This window comes from Pseudophryne corroboree, chromosome 6, assembly GCF_028390025.1.
Source record: "Pseudophryne corroboree isolate aPseCor3 chromosome 6, aPseCor3.hap2, whole genome shotgun sequence".
Classification (NCBI taxonomy): domain Eukaryota; kingdom Metazoa; phylum Chordata; class Amphibia; order Anura; family Myobatrachidae; genus Pseudophryne; species Pseudophryne corroboree.
The window spans coordinates 39272064-39290727 of record NC_086449.1 but is presented as its reverse complement, the minus strand read 5'-3'; the positions used below and the strand labels follow the sequence as shown (position 1 = coordinate 39290727).

At 32.9% G+C, this 18664-nt stretch overlaps 21 non-coding genes across 21 annotated transcripts; all 21 read right to left on the bottom strand.

Annotated features, from left to right (window-relative positions):
* Positions 1-344: 344 nt before the first annotated feature.
* On the bottom strand, positions 345-416 carry TRNAW-CCA (transfer RNA tryptophan (anticodon CCA)). Its single transcript has one exon. It is a non-coding gene; the product is annotated as a tRNA-Trp (tRNA).
* Positions 417-990: 574 nt separating this feature from the next.
* On the bottom strand, positions 991-1062 carry TRNAW-CCA (transfer RNA tryptophan (anticodon CCA)). Its single transcript has one exon. It is a non-coding gene; the product is annotated as a tRNA-Trp (tRNA).
* A 678-nt stretch (positions 1063-1740) lies between these two features.
* TRNAW-CCA (transfer RNA tryptophan (anticodon CCA)) lies at positions 1741-1812 on the bottom strand. Its single transcript has one exon. It is a non-coding gene; the product is annotated as a tRNA-Trp (tRNA).
* Positions 1813-3023: 1211 nt separating this feature from the next.
* On the bottom strand, positions 3024-3095 carry TRNAR-UCU (transfer RNA arginine (anticodon UCU)). The gene has a single exon. It is a non-coding gene; the product is annotated as a tRNA-Arg (tRNA).
* Positions 3096-3671: 576 nt separating this feature from the next.
* On the bottom strand, positions 3672-3743 carry TRNAW-CCA (transfer RNA tryptophan (anticodon CCA)). The gene has a single exon. It is a non-coding gene; the product is annotated as a tRNA-Trp (tRNA).
* A 574-nt stretch (positions 3744-4317) lies between these two features.
* Positions 4318-4389, bottom strand: TRNAG-CCC (transfer RNA glycine (anticodon CCC)). Its single transcript has one exon. It is a non-coding gene; the product is annotated as a tRNA-Gly (tRNA).
* A 574-nt stretch (positions 4390-4963) lies between these two features.
* On the bottom strand, positions 4964-5035 carry TRNAW-CCA (transfer RNA tryptophan (anticodon CCA)). The gene has a single exon. It is a non-coding gene; the product is annotated as a tRNA-Trp (tRNA).
* A 575-nt stretch (positions 5036-5610) lies between these two features.
* TRNAW-CCA (transfer RNA tryptophan (anticodon CCA)) lies at positions 5611-5682 on the bottom strand. Its single transcript has one exon. It is a non-coding gene; the product is annotated as a tRNA-Trp (tRNA).
* Positions 5683-6256: 574 nt separating this feature from the next.
* Positions 6257-6328, bottom strand: TRNAW-CCA (transfer RNA tryptophan (anticodon CCA)). The gene has a single exon. It is a non-coding gene; the product is annotated as a tRNA-Trp (tRNA).
* Positions 6329-7006: 678 nt separating this feature from the next.
* On the bottom strand, positions 7007-7078 carry TRNAW-CCA (transfer RNA tryptophan (anticodon CCA)). The gene has a single exon. It is a non-coding gene; the product is annotated as a tRNA-Trp (tRNA).
* Positions 7079-8935: 1857 nt separating this feature from the next.
* Positions 8936-9007, bottom strand: TRNAW-CCA (transfer RNA tryptophan (anticodon CCA)). Its single transcript has one exon. It is a non-coding gene; the product is annotated as a tRNA-Trp (tRNA).
* A 2365-nt stretch (positions 9008-11372) lies between these two features.
* Positions 11373-11444, bottom strand: TRNAW-CCA (transfer RNA tryptophan (anticodon CCA)). Its single transcript has one exon. It is a non-coding gene; the product is annotated as a tRNA-Trp (tRNA).
* A 564-nt stretch (positions 11445-12008) lies between these two features.
* TRNAW-CCA (transfer RNA tryptophan (anticodon CCA)) lies at positions 12009-12080 on the bottom strand. Its single transcript has one exon. It is a non-coding gene; the product is annotated as a tRNA-Trp (tRNA).
* Positions 12081-13236: 1156 nt separating this feature from the next.
* On the bottom strand, positions 13237-13308 carry TRNAW-CCA (transfer RNA tryptophan (anticodon CCA)). The gene has a single exon. It is a non-coding gene; the product is annotated as a tRNA-Trp (tRNA).
* Positions 13309-13880: 572 nt separating this feature from the next.
* On the bottom strand, positions 13881-13952 carry TRNAW-CCA (transfer RNA tryptophan (anticodon CCA)). The gene has a single exon. It is a non-coding gene; the product is annotated as a tRNA-Trp (tRNA).
* Positions 13953-14525: 573 nt separating this feature from the next.
* On the bottom strand, positions 14526-14597 carry TRNAW-CCA (transfer RNA tryptophan (anticodon CCA)). The gene has a single exon. It is a non-coding gene; the product is annotated as a tRNA-Trp (tRNA).
* Positions 14598-15171: 574 nt separating this feature from the next.
* On the bottom strand, positions 15172-15243 carry TRNAW-CCA (transfer RNA tryptophan (anticodon CCA)). Its single transcript has one exon. It is a non-coding gene; the product is annotated as a tRNA-Trp (tRNA).
* A 573-nt stretch (positions 15244-15816) lies between these two features.
* On the bottom strand, positions 15817-15888 carry TRNAW-CCA (transfer RNA tryptophan (anticodon CCA)). The gene has a single exon. It is a non-coding gene; the product is annotated as a tRNA-Trp (tRNA).
* Positions 15889-16452: 564 nt separating this feature from the next.
* On the bottom strand, positions 16453-16524 carry TRNAW-CCA (transfer RNA tryptophan (anticodon CCA)). The gene has a single exon. It is a non-coding gene; the product is annotated as a tRNA-Trp (tRNA).
* A 573-nt stretch (positions 16525-17097) lies between these two features.
* TRNAW-CCA (transfer RNA tryptophan (anticodon CCA)) lies at positions 17098-17169 on the bottom strand. Its single transcript has one exon. It is a non-coding gene; the product is annotated as a tRNA-Trp (tRNA).
* A 576-nt stretch (positions 17170-17745) lies between these two features.
* On the bottom strand, positions 17746-17818 carry TRNAW-CCA (transfer RNA tryptophan (anticodon CCA)). Its single transcript has one exon. It is a non-coding gene; the product is annotated as a tRNA-Trp (tRNA).
* Between the last annotated feature and the right edge of the window lie 846 nt (positions 17819-18664).

Below are 18664 nucleotides of genomic sequence, written 5' to 3'. Positions count from 1 at the left end.
GTATTATAAAATAAAGTAATTGTTGGTGTTAGCACTTATGTAAAATTTTGAAGCTGTCTTTGACCGGAAATGAAACGATGCAATATGAAACAAAACTTAATCATATAGAAACCAAGAGTACAGAGTGTGCTTCAATGTCAAGATATAGTAATTTCCAACTAACTGGGTATTTTTTGTATAAGTAATATGAGAAATGAGCAGAATGGATAGTTTTTATGAAACTGTGCAGGTGATATAGTTATACCTATGAGCAAATATCACATTACAGAAGGTGGATGACAGACTTGGCAATTTGTTTCTTTTGTGGTGTTTCATTTGGTACATTTCATCTTCCAAATGGTTTCTGAACCCGACATGATTTGAACACGCAACCTTCTGATCTGGAGTCAGAAGCGCTACCGTTGCGCCACGAGGTCATTTATGAGCAATGGTTTGTTTACTGAATGCGGTGGTTTAGACGATAAATATACTTTCTGTAAAAACTGAATCAAGAATTTGATTATTGATAAACAAACAAGCCAACATCTTTGCTTCCATAACCAAAGAATATGACTGTTTGTCTTTCCTTAAATGTAAAGTAATTATTCTTAGCAAAATAAGTAAGCTGAAAGGAAAAATTGATCAAAAAAATCAAATCACTTCTAAATGTCTTACAAAATAAAGTAATTGTTGGTGTTAGCACTTATGTAAAATTTTGAAGTTGTCTGTGACCGGAATTGAATGATGCAATATGAAACAAAACTTAGTCATAAAGAAACCTAGAGTACAGAGTATGCTTCAATGTCAATATATGGTAATTTCCAATAAACTGGGTTATTTTTGCATAAGTATTATGAGAAATGAGCAGAATGGGCATTTATTATGAAACTGTGCAGGTGATATAGTTATACCTGTGAGCAAATATCACATTACAGAAGGTGGATGACAGACTTGGCAATTTCTTTCTTTTATGGTGTTTCATTTGGTACTTTTCATCTTCAAAATGGTAATTGACCCCGACGTGATCTGAACACGCAACCTTTTGATCTGGAGTCAAACGCGCTACCGTTGCGCCACGATGTCATTTAAGAGCAATGGTTTGTTTACTGATTGCGGTGCTTTAGACGATAAATATACTTTCTGTGAAAACTGAATCAAGAATTTGGTTATTGATAAGCAAACAAGCCCACATCTTTGCTTCCATAACCAAAGAATATGACTGTTTGTCTTTCCTTAAATGTAAAGTCATTATTCTGAATCAAGAATTTGATTATTGATAAACAAACAAGCCAACATCTTTGCTTCCATAACCAAAGAATATGACTGTTTGTCTTTCCTAAAATGTAAAGTCATTATTCTTAGCAAAATAAGTAAGCTGAAAGGAAAAATTGATCAAAAAAATCAAATCACTTCTATATGTCTTACAAAATAAAGTAATTGTTGGTGTTAGCATTTATATAAAATTTTGAAGTTGTCTGTGACCGGAATTGAATGATGCAATATGAAACAAAACTTAGTCATAAAGAAACCTAGAGTACAGAGTATGCTTCAATGTCAATATATGGTAATTTCCAATAAACTGGTTTATTTTTGCATAAGTTTTATGAGAAATGAGCAGAATGGACATTTATTATGAAACTGTGCAGGTGATATTGTTATCCCTGTGAGCAAATATCACATTACAGAAGGTGGATGACAGACTTTGTAATTTGTTTCTTTTATGGTGTTTTATTTGGTAAATTTCATCTTCAAAATGGTAAATGACCCCGACGTGATTTGAACACGCAACCTTCTGATCTGGAGTCAGACGTGCTACCGTTGCGCCACGAGGTCAATTATAAGCAGTGGCTTGTTTACTGATTTTGGTGCTTTAGACAATCAATATACTTTCTGTAAAAACTGAATCAAGAATTTGGTTATTGATAAGCAAACAAGCCCACATCTTTGCTCCCATAACCAGAGAATATGACTGTTTGTCTTTCCTTAAATATAAAGTCATTATTCTTAGCAAAATAAGTAAGCTGAAAGGAAAAATTGATCAAAAAAATCAAATTACTTCTATATGTCTTACAAAATAAAGTAATTGTTGGTGTTAGCACTTATGTAAAATTTTGAAGTTGTCTGTGACCGGAATTGAATGATGCAATATGAAACAAAACTTAGTCATAAAGAAACCTAGAGTACAGAGTATGCTTCAATGTCAAGATATGGTAATGTCCAATTAACTGGGTATTTTTTGTATAAGTATTATGAGAAATAAGCAAATATTATGAAACTGTGCAGGTGATATAGTTATCCCTGTGAGCAAATATCACATTACAGAAGGTGGATGACAGACTTGGCAGTTTGTTTCTTTTATGGTGTTTCATTTGGTAAATTTCATCTTCAAAATGGTAAATGACCCTGACGTGATTTGAACACGCAACCTTCTGATCTAGAGTCAGACGTTCTACCGTTGCGCCACAAGGTCAATTATGAGCAATTGTTTGTTTACTGATTGCGGTGCTTTAGACGATAAATATACTTTCTGTAAAAATTGAATCAAGAATTTGGTTATTGATAAGCAAACAAGCCCACATCTTTGCTTCCATAACCAAAGAATATGACTGTTTGTCTTTCCTTAAATGTAAAGTCATTATTCTTAGCAAAATAAGTAAGCTGAAAGGAAAAATTGATCAAAAAAATCAAATCACTTCTAAATGTCTTACAAAATAAAGTCATTGTTGGTGTTAGCACTTATGTAAAATTTTGAAGTTGTCTGTGACCGGAATTGAATGATGCAATATAAAACAAAACTTAATCATATAGAAACCAAGAGTACAGAGTATGCTTCATTGTCAAGATATGGTAATTTCCAACTAACTGGGTATTTTTTGCATAAGTAATATGAGAAATGAGCAGAATGGATATTCATTATGAAACTGTGCAGGTGATATAGTTATACCTGTGAGCAAATATCACATTACAGAAGGTGGATGACAGACTTGGTAATTTGTTTCTTTTATGGTGTTTCATTTGGTAAATTTCATCTTCAAAATGGTAATTGACCCCAAAATGATTTGAACACCCAACCTTCTGATCAGAAGTCAGACGCGCTACCATTGCGCTACGAGGTCACCTATGAGCAGCAGCTTGTTTACTGATTGTGGTGCTTTAGACTTTCAATATACTTTCTGTAAAAACGGAATTTAAGAATTTGGATATTGATAAGCAAACAAGCCCACATCCTTGCTTCCATAACCAAAGAATAAGACAGTTTGTCTCCCCTTCAGTGCAAAGTCATTATTCTTAACAAAATAGGTAAGCTGAAAGGAAAAATTGATCAAAAAAGTCAAATTACTTCTAAATGTCTTATAAAATAAAGTAATTGTTGGTGTTAGCACTTATGTAAAATTTTGAAGTTGTCTTTGACCGGAAATGAAACGATGCAATATGAAACAAAACTTAATCATAAAGAAACCAAGAGTACAGAGTATGCTTCAATGTCAAGATATGGTAATTTCTAACTAACTGGGTATTTTTTACATAAGTAATATGAGAAATGAGCAGAATGGATATTTATTATGAAACTGTGCAGGTGATATAGTTATACCTGTGAGCAAATATCACATTACAGAAGGTGGATGACAGACTTGGCAATTTGTTTCTTTTATCGTGTTTCATTTGGTAAATTTCATCTTCGAAATGGTAATTGACCCCGACGTGATTTGAACACGCAACTTTCTGATCTGGAGTCAGACGCGCTACCGTTGCGCCACAAGGTCATTTATGAGCAATGGTTTGTTTACTGATTGCGGTGCTTTAGACGATAAATATACTTTCTGTAAAAACTGAATCAAGAATTTGGTTATTGATAAGCAAACAAGACCACATCTTTGTTTCCATAACCAAAGAATATGACTGTTTGTCTTTCCTTAAATGTAAAGTCATTATTCTTAGCAAAATAAGTAAGCTGAAAGGAAAAATTGATCAAAAAAATCAAATCACTTCTAAATGTCTTACAAAATAAAGTCATTGTTGGTGTTAGCACTTATGTAAAATTTTGAAGTTGTCTGTGACCGGAATTGAATGATGCAATATGAAACAAAACTTAGTCATAAAGAAACCTAGAGTACAGAGTATGCTTCAATGTCAAGATATGATAATTTCCAATAAACTGGGTTATTTTTGCATAAGTATTATGATAAATGAGCAGAATGGACATTTATTATGAAACTGCGCAGGTGATATAGTTATCCCTGTGAGCAAATATCACATTACAGAAGGTGGATGACAGACTTGGTAATTTGTTTCTTTTATGGTGTTTCATTTGGTAAATTTCATCTTCAAAATGGTAAATGACCCCGATGTGATTTGAACACGCAACCTTCTGATCGGGAGTCAGACGTGCTACCGTTGCGCCACGAGGTCACTTATAAGCAGTGGCTTGTTTACTGATTTTGGTGCTTTAGACAATCAATATACTTTCTGTAAAAACTGAATCAAGAATTTGGTTATTGATAAGCAAACAAGACCACATCTTTGCTTCCATAACCAAAGAATATGACTGTTTGTCTTTCCTTAAATATAAAGTCATTATTCTTAGCAAAAAAAGTAAGCTGAAAGGAAAAATTGATCAAAAAAATAAAATTACTTCTATATGTCTTACAAAATAAAGTAATTGTTGGTGTTAGCACTTATGTAAAATTTTGAAGTTGTCTGTGACCGGAATTGAATGATGCAATATGAAACAAAACTTAGTCATAAAGAAACCTAGAGTACAGAGTATGCTTCAATGTCAAGATATGGTAATCTCCAATTAACTGGGTATTTTTTGTATAAGTATTATGAGAAATGAGCAGAATGGGCAAATATTATGAAACTGTGCAGGTGATATAGTTATCCCTGTGAGCAAATATCACATTACAGAAGGTGGATGACAGACTTGGCAGTTTGTTTCTTTTATGGTGTTTCATTTGGTAAATTTCATCTTCAAAATGGTAAATGACCCTGACGTGATTTGAACACGCAATCTTCTGATCTGGAGTCAGACGCTCTACCGTTGTGCCACAAGGTCATTTATGAGCAATGGTTTGTTTACTGATTGCGGTGCTTTAGACGATAAATATACTTTCTGTAAAAATTGAATCAAGAATTTGGTTATTGATAAGCAAACAAGCCCACATCTTTGCTTCCATAACCAAAGAATATGACTGTTTGTCTTTCCTTAAATGTAAAGTCATTATTCTTAGCAAAATAAGTAAGCTGAAAGGAGAAATTGATCAAAAAAGTCAAATTACTTCTAAATGTATTATAAAATAAAGTAATTGTTGGTGTTAGCACTTATGTAAAATTTTGAAGCTGTCTTTGACCGGAAATGAAACGATGCAATATGAAACAAAACTTAATCATATAGAAACCAAGAGTACAGAGTGTGCTTCAATGTCAAGATATAGTAATTTCCAACTAACTGGGTATTTTTTGTATAAGTAATATGAGAAATGAGCAGAATGGATAGTTTTTATGAAACTGTGCAGGTGATATAGTTATACCTATGAGCAAATATCACATTACAGAAGGTGGATGACAGACTTGGCAATTTGTTTCTTTTGTGGTGTTTCATTTGGTACATTTCATCTTCCAAATGGTTTCTGAACCCGACATGATTTGAACACGCAACCTTCTGATCTGGAGTCAGAAGCGCTACCGTTGCGCCACGAGGTCATTTATGAGCAATGGTTTGTTTACTGAATGCGGTGGTTTAGACGATAAATATACTTTCTGTAAAAACTGAATCAAGAATTTGATTATTGATAAACAAACAAGCCAACATCTTTGCTTCCATAACCAAAGAATATGACTGTTTGTCTTTCCTTAAATGTAAAGTAATTATTCTTAGCAAAATAAGTAAGCTGAAAGGAAAAATTGATCAAAAAAATCAAATCACTTCTAAATGTCTTACAAAATAAAGTAATTGTTGGTGTTAGCACTTATGTAAAATTTTGAAGTTGTCTGTGACCGGAATTGAATGATGCAATATGAAACAAAACTTAGTCATAAAGAAACCTAGAGTACAGAGTATGCTTCAATGTCAATATATGGTAATTTCCAATAAACTGGGTTATTTTTGCATAAGTATTATGAGAAATGAGCAGAATGGGCATTTATTATGAAACTGTGCAGGTGATATAGTTATACCTGTGAGCAAATATCACATTACAGAAGGTGGATGACAGACTTGGCAATTTCTTTCTTTTATGGTGTTTCATTTGGTACTTTTCATCTTCAAAATGGTAATTGACCCCGACGTGATCTGAACACGCAACCTTTTGATCTGGAGTCAAACGCGCTACCGTTGCGCCACGATGTCATTTAAGAGCAATGGTTTGTTTACTGATTGCGGTGCTTTAGACGATAAATATACTTTCTGTGAAAACTGAATCAAGAATTTGGTTATTGATAAGCAAACAAGCCCACATCTTTGCTTCCATAACCAAAGAATATGACTGTTTGTCTTTCCTTAAATGTAAAGTCATTATTCTGAATCAAGAATTTGATTATTGATAAACAAACAAGCCAACATCTTTGCTTCCATAACCAAAGAATATGACTGTTTGTCTTTCCTAAAATGTAAAGTCATTATTCTTAGCAAAATAAGTAAGCTGAAAGGAAAAATTGATCAAAAAAATCAAATCACTTCTATATGTCTTACAAAATAAAGTAATTGTTGGTGTTAGCATTTATATAAAATTTTGAAGTTGTCTGTGACCGGAATTGAATGATGCAATATGAAACAAAACTTAGTCATAAAGAAACCTAGAGTACAGAGTATGCTTCAATGTCAATATATGGTAATTTCCAATAAACTGGTTTATTTTTGCATAAGTTTTATGAGAAATGAGCAGAATGGACATTTATTATGAAACTGTGCAGGTGATATTGTTATCCCTGTGAGCAAATATCACATTACAGAAGGTGGATGACAGACTTTGTAATTTGTTTCTTTTATGGTGTTTCATTTGGTAAATTTCATCTTCAAAATGGTAAATGACCCCGACGTGATTTGAACACGCAACCTTCTGATCTGGAGTCAGACGTGCTACCGTTGCGCCACGAGGTCAATTATAAGCAGTGGCTTGTTTACTGATTTTGGTGCTTTAGACAATCAATATACTTTCTGTAAAAACTGAATCAAGAATTTGGTTATTGATAAGCAAACAAGCCCACATCTTTGCTCCCATAACCAGAGAATATGACTGTTTGTCTTTCCTTAAATATAAAGTCATTATTCTTAGCAAAATAAGTAAGCTGAAAGGAAAAATTGATCAAAAAAATCAAATTACTTCTATATGTCTTACAAAATAAAGTAATTGTTGGTGTTAGCACTTATGTAAAATTTTGAAGTTGTCTGTGACCGGAATTGAATGATGCAATATGAAACAAAACTTAGTCATAAAGAAACCTAGAGTACAGAGTATGCTTCAATGTCAAGATATGGTAATGTCCAATTAACTGGGTATTTTTTGTATAAGTATTATGAGAAATAAGCAAATATTATGAAACTGTGCAGGTGATATAGTTATCCCTGTGAGCAAATATCACATTACAGAAGGTGGATGACAGACTTGGCAGTTTGTTTCTTTTATGGTGTTTCATTTGGTAAATTTCATCTTCAAAATGGTAAATGACCCTGACGTGATTTGAACACGCAACCTTCTGATCTAGAGTCAGACGTTCTACCGTTGCGCCACAAGGTCAATTATGAGCAATTGTTTGTTTACTGATTGCGGTGCTTTAGACGATAAATATACTTTCTGTAAAAATTGAATCAAGAATTTGGTTATTGATAAGCAAACAAGCCCACATCTTTGCTTCCATAACCAAAGAATATGACTGTTTGTCTTTCCTTAAATGTAAAGTCATTATTCTTAGCAAAATAAGTAAGCTGAAAGGAAAAATTGATCAAAAAAATCAAATCACTTCTAAATGTCTTACAAAATAAAGTCATTGTTGGTGTTAGCACTTATGTAAAATTTTGAAGTTGTCTGTGACCGGAATTGAATGATGCAATATAAAACAAAACTTAATCATATAGAAACCAAGAGTACAGAGTGTGCTTCAATGTCAAGATATAGTAATTTCCAACTAACTGGGTATTTTTTGTATAAGTAATATGAGAAATGAGCAGAATGGATAGTTATTATGAAACTGTGCAGGTGATATAGTTACACCTGTGAGCAAATATCACATTACAGAATGTGGATGACAGACTTGGCAATTTGTTTCTTTTATGGTGTTTCATGTGGTACATTTCATTTTCCAAATGGTTTCTGAACCCGACATGATTTGAACACGCAACCTTCTGATCTGGAGTCAGAAGCACTACCGTTGCGCCACGAGGTCATTTATGAGCAATGGTTTGTTTACTGAATGCGGTGGTTTAGACGATAAATATACTTTCTGTAAAAACTAAATCAAGAATTTGATTATTGATAAACAAACAAGCCAACATCTTTGCTTCCATAACCAAAGAATATGACTGTTTGTCTTTCCTTAAATGTAAAGTCATTATTCTTAGCAAAATAAGTAAGCTGAAAGGAAAAATTGATCAAAAAAATCAAATCACTTCTAAATGTCTTTCAAAATAAAGTCATTGTTGGTGTTAGCACTTATGTAAAATTTTGAAGTTGTCTGTGACCGGAATTGAATGATGCAATATGAAACAAAACTTAGTCATAAAGAAACCTAGAGTACAGAGTATGCTTCAATGTCAATATATGGTAATTTCCAATAAACTGGGTTATTTTTGCATAAGTATTATGAGAAATGAGCAGAATGGGCATTTATTATGAAACTGTGCAGGTGATATAGTTATACCTGTGAGCAAATATCACATTACAGAAGGTGGATGACAGACTTGGCAATTTCTTTCTTTTATGGTGTTTCATTTGGTACATTTCATCTTCAAAATGGTAATTGACCCCGACGTGATCTGAACACGCAACCTTTTGATCTGGAGTCAGACGCGCTACCGTTGCGCCACGAGGTCATTTAAGAGCAATGGTTTGTTTACTGATTGCGGTGCTTTAGACGATAAATATACTTTCTGTGAAAACTGAATCAAGAATTTGGTTATTGATAAGCAAACAAGCCCACATCTTTGCTTCCATAACCAAAGAATATGACTGTTTGTCTTTCCTTAAATGTAAAGTCATTATTCTGAATCAAGAATTTGATTATTGATAAACAAACAAGCCAACATCTTTGCTTCCATAACCAAAGAATATGACTGTTTGTCTTTCCTTAAATGTAAAGTCATTATTCTTAGCAAAATAAGTAAGCTGAAAGGAAAAATTGATCAAAAAAAATCAAATCACTTCTATATGTCTTACAAAATAAAGTAATTGTTGGTGTTAGCATTTATATTAAATTTTGAAGTTGTCTGTGACCGGAATTGAATGATGCAATATTTAACAAAACTTAGTCATAAAGAAACCTAGAGTACAGAGTATGCTTCAATGTCAAGATATGGTAATTTCCAATAAACTGGGTTATTTTTTCATAAGTATTATGAGAAATGAGCAGAATGGATATTTATTATGGAACTGTGCAGGTGATATAGTTATCCCTGTGAGTAAATATCACATTACAGAAGGTGGATGACAGACTTGGTAATTTGTTTCTTTTATGGTGTTTCATTTGGTAAATTTCTTCTTCAAAATGGTAATTGACCCCAAAAAGATTTGAACACGCAACTTTCTGATCTGAAGTCAGACGCGCTACCACTGCGCCTCGAGGTCACCTATGAACAGCAGCTTGTTTACTGATTGTGGTGCTTTAGACTATCAATATACTTTCTGTAAATACTGAATCCAGAATTTGGTTATTGATAAGCAAACAAGCCCACATCCTTGCTTCCATAACCAAAGAATATCACAGTTTGTCTCCCCTTCAGTGCAAAGTCATTATTTTTAACAAAATAGGTAAGCTGAAAGGAAAAATTGATCAAAAAAGTCAAATTACTTCTAAATGTCTTATAAAATAAAGTAATTGTTGGTGTTAGCACTTATGTAAAATTTTGAAGTTGTCTTTGACCGGAAATGAAACGATGCAATATGAAACAAAACTTAATCATAAAGAAACCAAGAGTACAGAGTATGCTTCAATGTCAAGATATGGTAATTTCCAACTAACTGGATGTTTTTTTTGCATAAGTAATATGAGAAAGGAGCAGAATGAATATTTATTATGAAACTGTGCAGGTGATATAGTTATACATGTGAGCAAATATCACATTACAGAAGGTGGATGACAGACTTGGTAATTTGTTTCTTTTATGGTGTTTCATTTGGTAAATTTCATCTTCAAAATGGTAATTGACCCCAAGATGATTTGAACACACAATCTTCTGATCTGAAGTCAGACAAGCTACCATTGCGCCACGAGGTCACCTATGAGCAGCAGCTTGTTTACTGATTGTGGTGCTTTAGACTATCAATATACTTTCTGTAAATACTGAATCAAGAATTTGGTTATTGATAAGCAAACAAGCCCACATCCTTGCTTCCATAACCAAAGAATATGACTGTTTGTCTTTCCTTAAATGTAAAGTCATTATTCTTAGCAAAATAAGTAAGCTGAAAGGAAAAATTGATAAAAAAAATCAAATTACTTCTATATGTCTTACAAAATAAAGTAATTGTTGGTGTTAGCACTTATGTAAAATTTTGAAGTTGTCTGTGACCGGAATTGAAATGATGCAATATGAAACAAAACTTAGTCATAAAGAAACCAAGAGTACAGAGTATGCTTCAATGTCAAGATATGGTAATTTCCAATAAACTGGGTTATTTTTGCATAAGTATTATGAGAAATTAGCAGAATGGACATTTATTATGAAACTGTGCAGGTGATATAGTTATCCCTGTGAGCAAATATCACATTACAGAAGGTGGATGACAGACTTGGCAATTTGTTTCTTTTATGGTGTTTCATTTGGTAACTTTCATCTTCAAAAATAAGTAAGCTGAAAGGAAAAATTGATCAAAAAAAATCAAATTACTTCTAAATGTCTTACAAAATAAAGTAATTGTTGGTGTTAGCACTTATGTAAAATTTTGAAGATGTAAGTTACCGGAATTGAAATGATGCAATATGAAACAAAACTTAATCATAAAGAAACCAAGAGTACAGAGTATGCTTCAATGTCAAGATATGGTGATGTCCAATTAACTGGGTATTTTTTGTATAAGTAATATGAGAAATGAGCAGAATGGGCATTTATTATGAAACTGTGCAGGTGATATAGTTATACCTGTGAGCAAATATCACATTACAGAAGGTGGATGACAGACTTGGCAATTTGTTTCTTTTATGGTGTTTCATTTAGTAAATTTCATCTTCAAAATGGTAATTGACCCCGACGTGATTTGAACACGCAACCTTCTGATCTGGAGTCAGACGCGCTACCGTTGCGCCACGAGGTCATTTATGAGCAATGGTTTGTTTACTGATTGCGGTGCTTTAGACGATAAATATACTTTCTGTAAAAACTGAATCAAGAATTTGGTTATTGATAAGCAAACAAGCCCACATCTTTGCTTCCATAACCAAAGAATATGACTGTTTGTCTTTCCTTAAATGTAGTCATTATTCTTAGCAAAATAAGTAAGCTGAAAGGAAAAATGTATCAAAAAAATCAAATTACTTCTAAATGTCTTACAAAATAAAGTAATTGTTGGTGTTAGCACTTATGTAAAATTTTGAAGATGTAAGTTACCGGAATTGAAATGATGCAATATGAAACAAAACTTAATCATAAAGAAACCAAGAGTACAGAGTATGCTTCAATGTCAAGATATGGTGATGTCAAATTAACTGGGTATTTTTTGTATAAGTATTATGAGAAATGAGCATTTATTATGAAACTGTGCAGGTGATATAGTTATCCCTGTGAGCAAATATCACATTACAGAAGGTGGATGACAGACTTGGCAATTTGTTTCTTTTATGGTGTTTCATTTGGTAAATTTCATCTTCAAAATGGTAATTGACCCCGACGTGATTTGAACACGCAACCTTCTGATCTGGAGTCAGACGCGCTACCGTTGCGCCACGAGGTCATTTATGAGCAATGGTTTGTTTACTGATTGCGGTGCTTTAGACGATAAATATACTTTCTGTAAAAACTGAATCAAGAATTTGGTTATTGATAAGCAAACAAGCCCACATCTTTGCTTCCATAACCAAAGAATATGACTGTTTGTCTTTCCTTAAATGTAGTCATTATTCTTAGCAAAATAAGTAAGCTGAAAGGAAAAATTGATCAAAAAAATCAAATTACTTCTAAATGTCTTACAAAATAAAGTAATTGTTGGTGTTAGCACTTATGTAAAATATTGAAGTTGTCTGTGACCGGAATTGAAATGATGCAATATGAAACAAAACTTAGTCATAAAGAAACCAAGAGTACAGAGTATGCGTCAATGTCAAGATATGGTAATGTCCAATTAACTTGGTATTTTTTGTTTAAGTATTATGAGAAATGAGCATTTATTATGAAACTGTGCAGGTGATAGAGTTATATCTGTGAGCAAATATCACATTACAGAAGGTGGATGACAGACTTGGCAATTTGTTTCTTTTATGGTGTTTCATTTGGTAAATTTCATCTTCAAAATGGTAATTGACCCCGACGTGATTTGAACACGCAACTTTCTGATCTGGAGTCAGACAAGCTACCGTTGCGCCACAATGTCATTTATGAGCAAAGGTTTGTTTACTGATTGCGGTGCTTTAGACGATAAATATACTTTCTGTAAAAACTGAATCAAGAATTTGGTTATTGATAAGCAAACAAGCCCACATCTTTGCTTCCATAACCAAAGAATATGACTGTTTGTCTTTCCTTAAATGTAGTCATTATTCTTAGCAAAATAAGTAAGCTGAAATAAATAAAGTAATTGTTGGTGTTAGCACTTATGTAAAATTTTGAAGTTGTCTGTGACCGGAATTGAAATGATGCAATATGAAACAAAACTTAGTCATAAAGATACCAAGAGTACAGAGTATGCTTCAATGTCAAGATATGGTAATGTCCAATTAACTTGGTATTTTTTGTATAAGTATTATGAGAAATAAGCATTTATTATGAAACTGTGCAGGTGATATAGTTATATCTGTGAGCAAATATCACATTACAGAAGGTGGATGACAGACTTGGCAATTTGTTTCTTTTATGGTGGTTCATTTGGTAAATTTCATCTTCGAAATGGTAATTGACCCCGACGTGATTTGAACACGCAACCTTCTGATCTGGAGTCAGACGCGCTACCGTTGCGCCACAAGGTCATTTATGAGCAACGGTTTGTTTACTGATTGCGGTGCTTTAGACGATAAATATACTTTCTGTAAAAACTGAATCAAGAATTTGGTTATTGATAAGCAAACAAGCCCACATCTTTGCTTCCATAACCAAAGAATATGACTGTTTGTCTTTCCTTAAATGTAAAGTCATTATTCTTAGCAAAATAAGTAAGCTGAAAGGAAAAATTGATCAAAAAAATCAAATTACTTCTAAATGTCTTACAAAATAAAGTAATTGTTGGTGTTAGCACTTATGTAAAAATTTGAAGTTGTCTGTGACCGGAATGGAAATGATGCAATATGAAACAAAACTTAGTCATAAAGAAACCAAGAGTACAGAGTATGCTTCAATGTCAAGATATGGTAATTTCCAATAAACTGGGATCTTTTTGCATAAGTATGAAAAATGAGCAGAATGGACATTTATTATGAAACTATGCAGGTGATATAGTTATCCCTGTGAGCAAATATCACATTACAGAAGGTGGATGACAGACTTGGCAATTTGTTTCTTTTATAGTGTTTCATTTGGTAAATTTCATCTTCAAAATAGTAATTGACCCCGACGTGATTTGAACACGCAACCTTCTGATCTGGAGACAGACGCGCTACCGTTGCGCCACGAGGTCATTTATGAGCAATAGTTTGTTTACTGATTGCGGTGCTTTAGACGATAAATATACTTTCTGTAAAAACTGAATCAAGAATTTGGTTATTGATAAGCAAACAAGCCCACATCTTTGCTTCCATAACCAAAGAATATGACTGTTTGTCTTTCCTTAAATGAAGTCATTATTCTTAGCAAAATAAGTAAGCTGAAAGGAAAAATTGATCAAAAAAATCAAATTACTTCTAAATGTCTTACAAAATAAAGTAATTGTTGGTGTTAGCACTTATGTAAAATTTTGAAGTTGTAAGTGACCGGAATTGAAATGATGCAATATGAAACAAAACTTAATCATAAAGAAACCAAGAGTACAGAGTATGCTTCAATGTCAAGATATGGTAATTTCCAATAAACTGGGTTATTTTTGCATAAGTATTATGAGAAATGAGCAGAATGGACATTTATTATGAAACTGTGCAGGTGATATAGTTATCCCTGTGAGCAAATATCACATTACAGAAGGTGGATGACAGACTTGGCAATTTGTTTCTTTTATAGTGTTTCATTTGGTAAATTTCATCTTCAAAATAGTAATTGACCCCAACGTGATTTGAACACACAACCTTCTGATCTGGAGTCAGACGCGCTACCGTTGTGCTACGAGGTCATTTATGAGCAATGGTTTGTTTACTGATTGCGGTGCTTTAGATGATAAATATACTTTCTGTAAAAACTGAATCAAGAATTTGGTTATTGATAAGCAAACAAGCCCACATCTTTGCTTCCATAACCAAAGAATATGACTGTTTGTCTTTCCTTAAATGTAAAGTCATTATTCTTAGCAAAATAAGTAAGCTGAAAGGAAAAATTGATCAAAAAAATAAAGTTACTTCTAAATGTCTTACAAAATAAAGTAATTGTTGGTGTTAGCACTTATGTAAAATTTTGAAGATGTAAGTTACCGGAATTGAAATGATGCAATATGAAACAAAACTTAATCATAAAGAAACCAAGAGTACAGAGTATGCTTCAATGTCAAGATATGGTGATGTCAAATTAACTGGGTATTTTTGTATAAGTATTATGAGAAATGAGCAGAATGGGCATTTATTATGAAACTGTGCAGGTGATATAGTTATCCCTGTGAGCAAATATCACATTACAGAAGGTGGATGACAGACTTGGCAATTTGTTTCTTTTATGGTGTTTCATTTGGTAAATTTCATCTTCAAAATGGTAATTGACCCCGACATGATTTGAACACGCAACCTTCTGATCTGGAGTCAGACGCGCTACCGTTGCGCCACGAGGTCATTTATGAGCAATGGTTTGTTTACTGATTGCGGTGCTTTAGACGATAAATATACTTTCTGTAAAAACTGAATCAAGAATTTGGTTATTGATAAGCAAACAAGCCCACGTCTTTGCTTCCATAACCAAAGAATATGACTGTTTGTCTTTCCTTAAATGGAGTCATTATTCTTAGCAAAATAAGTAAGCTGAAAGGAAAAATTGATCAAAAAAATCAAATTACTTCTAAATGTCTTACAAAATAAAGTAATTGTTGGTGTTAGCACTTATGTAAAATTTTGAAGTTGTAAGTGACCGGAATTGAAATGATGCAATATGAAACAAAACTTAATCATAAAGAAACCAAGAGTACAGAGTATGCTTCAATGTCAAGATATGGTGATGTCCAATTAACTGGGTATTTTTTGTATAAGTAATATGAGAAATGAGCAGAATGGGCATTTATTATGAAACTGTGCAGGTGATATAGTTATACCTGTGAGCAAATATCACATTACAGAAGGTGGATGACAGACTTGGCAATTTGTTTCTTTTATGGTGTTTCATTTAGTAAATTTCATCTTCAAAATGGTAATTGACCCCGACGTGATTTGAACACGCAACCTTCTGATCTGGAGTCAGACGCGCTACCGTTGCGCCACAAGGTCATTTATGAGCGATGGTTTGTTTACTGATTGCGGTGCTTTAGACGATAAATATACTTTCTGTAAAAACTGAATCAAGAATTTGGTTATTGATAAGCAAACAAGCCCACATCTTTGCTTCCATAACCAAAGAATATGACTGTTTGTCTTTCCTTAAATGTAGTCATTATTCTTAGCAAAATAAGTAAGCTGAAAGGAAAAATGTATCAAAAAAATCAAATTACTTCTAAATGTCTTACAAAATAAAGTAATTGTTGGTGTTAGCACTTATGTAAAATTTTGAAGATGTAAGTTACCGGAATTGAAATGATGCAATATGAAACAAAACTTAATCATAAAGAAACCAAGAGTACAGAGTATGCTTCAATGTCAAGATATGGTGATGTCAAATTAACTGGGTATTTTTTGTATAAGTATTATGAGAAATGAGCATTTATTATGAAACTGTGCAGGTGATATAGTTATCCCTGTGAGCAAATATCACATTACAGAAGGTGGATGACAGACTTGGCAATTTATTTCTTTTATGGTGTTTCATTTGGTAAATTTCATCTTCAAAATGGTAATTGACCCCGACATGATTTGAACACGCAACCTTCTGATATGGAGTCAGACACGCTACCGTTGCGCCACGAGGTCATTTATGAGCAATGGTTTGTTTACTGATTGTGGTGCTTTAGACGATAAATATACTTTCTGTAAAAACTGAATCAAGAATTTGGTTATTGATATGCAAAGAAGCCCACATCTTTGCTTCCATAACCAAAGAATATGACTGTTTGTCTTTCCTTAAATGTAGTCATTATTCTTAGCAAAATAAGTAAGCTGAAAGGAAAAATGTATCAAAAAAATCAAATTACTTCTAAATGTCTTACAAAATAAAGTAATTGTTGGTGTTAGCACTTATGTAAAATTTTGAAGATGTAAGTTACCGGAATTGAAATGATGCAATATGAAACAAAACTTAATCATAAAGAAACCAAGAGTACAGAGTATGCTTCAATGTCAAGATATGGTAATTTCCAACTAACTGGGTATTTTTTGTATAAGTAATATAAGAAATGAGTAGAATGGGCATTTATTATGAAACTGTGCAGGTAATATAGTTATACCTGTGAGCAAATATCACATTACAGAAGGTGGATGACAGACTTGGCAATTTGTTTCTTTTACGGTGGTTCATTTGGTAAATTTCATCTTCGAAATGGTAATTGACCCCGACGTGATTTGAACACGCAACCTTCTGATCTGGAGTCAGACGCGCTACCGTTGCGCCACAAGGTCATTTATGAGCAATGGTTTGTTTACTGATTGCGGTGCTTTAGACGATAAATATACTTTCTGTAAAAATTGAATCAAGAATTTGGTTATTGATAAGCAAACAAGCCCACATCTTTGCTTCCATAACCAAAGAATATGACTGTTTGTCTTTCCTTAAATGTAAAGTCATTATTCTTAGCAAAATAAGTAAGCTGAAAGGAAAAATTGATCAAAAAAAATCAAATTACTTCTAAATGTCTTACAAAATAAAGTAATTGTTGGTGTTAGCACTTATGTAAAAATTTGAAGTTGTCTGTGACCGGAATGGAAATGATGCAATATGAAACAAAACTTAGTCATAAAGAAACCAAGAGTACAGAGTATGCTTCAATGTCAAGATATGGTAATTTCCAATAAACTGGGATATTTTTGCATAAGTATTATGAGAAATGAGCAGAATGGACATTTATTATGAAACTATGCAGGTGATATAGTTATCCCTGTGAGCAAATATCACATTACAGAAGGTGGATGACAGACTTGGCAATTTGTTTCTTTTATAGTGTTTCATTTGGTAAATTTCATCTTCAAAATGGTAATTGACCCCGACGTGATTTGAACACGCAACCTTCTAGATCTGGAGTCAGACACGCTACCATTGCGCCACAAGGTCATTTATGAGCAATGGTTTGTTTACTGATTGCGGTGCTTTAGACGATAAATATACTTTCTGTAAAAACTGAATCAAGAATTTGGTTATTGATAAGCAAACAAGCCCACATCTTTGCTTCCATAACCAAAGAATAAGACTGTTTGTCTTTCCTTAAATGTAAAGTCATTATTCTTAGCAAAATAAGTAAGCTGAAAGGAAAAATTGATCAAAAAAATCAAATTACTTCTACATGTCTTACAAAATAAAGTAATTGTTGGTGTTAGCACTTATGTAAAATGTTGAAGTTGTCTGTGACCGGAATTGAAATGATGCAATATGAAACAAAACTTAGTCATAAAGAAACCAAGAGTACAGAGTATGCTTCAATGTCAAGATATGGTAATTTCCAATAAACTGGGTTATTTTTGCATAAGTATTATGAGAAATGAGCAGAATGGACATTTATTATGAAACTGTGCAGGTGATATAGTTATCCCTGTGAGCAAATATTACATTACAGAAGGTGGATGACAGACTTGGCAATTTGTTTCTTTTATGGTGTTTCATTTGGTAAATTTCATCTTCAAAAATAAGTAAGCTGAAAGGAAAAATTGATCAAAAAAATCAAATTACTTCTAAATGTTTTACAAAATAAAGTAATTGTTGGTGTTAGCACTTATGTAAAATTTTGAAGATGTAAGTTACCGGAATTGAAATGATGCAATATGAAACAAAACTTAATCATAAAGAAACCAAGAGTACAGAGTATGCTTCAATGTCAAGATATGGTAATTTCCAATAAACTGGGTTATTTTTGCATAAGTATTATGAGAAATGAGCAGAATGGACATTTATTATGAAACTGTG